Below are 1,432 nucleotides of genomic sequence, written 5' to 3' on the forward strand. Positions count from 1 at the left end.
TTGAGCCCAGGAGTTGGAGGTTGCTGTGAGCGTGATGCCATGGCACTCTACCCAGGGGGATAGCTTGAGGCTCCGTCTCAAAAAAAAAAAAAAGTAATATTAAATTAGATAAGGAAGACATCAGGGAGGAGTATATATAGGAGCTGGCAGGAGTGGAATCAGGAGGTCTGTTTTAGATATATGAATTTTGAAATTTATACTAGACATCGGGAAGGAGAGGTTAAGTAGGCAAATCAAGACTACAAATATAGGAGTCATTTTCAAAAATGTATTACTAAACTCTTGTTCAAGTGACTGGGAAATGTTAAATGTTTTTCCACTAGGAATAGCCTGTGATTATACTCTTGTCTTTATTTTTCTTCATAATACTGTTGGCAATACATTGAATCTGCCCTATAATCTAAAATGCACTCAGAATTGTTTCAAATCATTTTTCCTCAGATGTCAACCCAAAGCTCTAACCTCCCCAAACCCCTTTATTCTTTTTTCTTTTTTTTTTTTTGAGACAGAGTCTCATTATGTCGCCCTCAGAGTGCCATGGCGTCATAGCTCACAGCAACCTCAAACTCTTGGGCTTAAGCTATTCTCTTGCCTTAGCCTCTCAAATACCTGGGACTACAGGGGCCCGCCACAACACCCAGCTATTTTTTATTGCAATTGTCATTGTTTAACTGGCCCGGGCCGGGTTCAAACTCGCCAGCCTTGGTGTATGTGGCTGGCACTATAACCACTGTGCTATGGGCACCAAGCCACAATCCCATTATTCTTTTTTTTTTAAACAGAATCTCATTTTGTCCACTCTCAGTAGGGTGCTATGGTGTCATAGCTCACAGCAACTTCATACTCTTGGGGTCAAGCTATCCTCTTGCCTCCACCTCCAGAGTAGCTGGGACTATAAGTGTTTCTTACAATGACAGATAGTTTTTCTATTTTTAGCAGGGAGAGGGCCCTCGATCTTGCTCAGGCTGGTCTCAAACTTCTGAGCTCAAGCAATCCACCCTCCTTAGTCTCACTGAGTGCTAGGATTATAGGCTTCAGCCACCACACCCAAGTCTATCTACACTATTCTTTATTCTCTCATTCTTGACCAGTCAAAATAGTGATTATGGTATGAGGCTTGGTGCCCATAGCTCAGCAATTAGGGCACCAGCCACTTACACCAGAGCTGGTGGGTTTAAATCTGGCCCCAACCTGCTAAACAATGACTCCCTCAACAAAAAAATAGCCAGGCGTCGTGGCGGTGCCTATAGTACCAGCTACGTGGAAGGCTTAGGCAAGAGAATCGCTTAAGCCAGTGGTTCTTATCCTGTGGGTCATAATCCACAGGAACTGTATTAAAGGGCTACGGCATTATGAAGGTTGAGAACCACTCACTGGCTTAAGCCAAAGAATTTGAGGTTGCTATGAGCTGTGATACCACAGCACTCTACCG

At 43.4% G+C, this 1,432-nt stretch overlaps 1 protein-coding gene across 1 annotated transcript in view; it reads left to right on the plus strand.

Annotated features, from left to right (window-relative positions):
• Positions 1–1,432, plus strand: part of BRCA1 (BRCA1, DNA repair associated) — a 91,214-nt gene that overhangs the window by 76,331 nt on the left and 13,451 nt on the right. The window lies entirely within an intron of this gene.

The sequence above is a fragment of the Otolemur garnettii genome, unplaced genomic scaffold (genome assembly GCF_000181295.1).
Source record: "Otolemur garnettii isolate 467f Iridium unplaced genomic scaffold, OtoGar3 scaffold00018, whole genome shotgun sequence".
Lineage (NCBI taxonomy): Eukaryota > Metazoa > Chordata > Mammalia > Primates > Galagidae > Otolemur > Otolemur garnettii.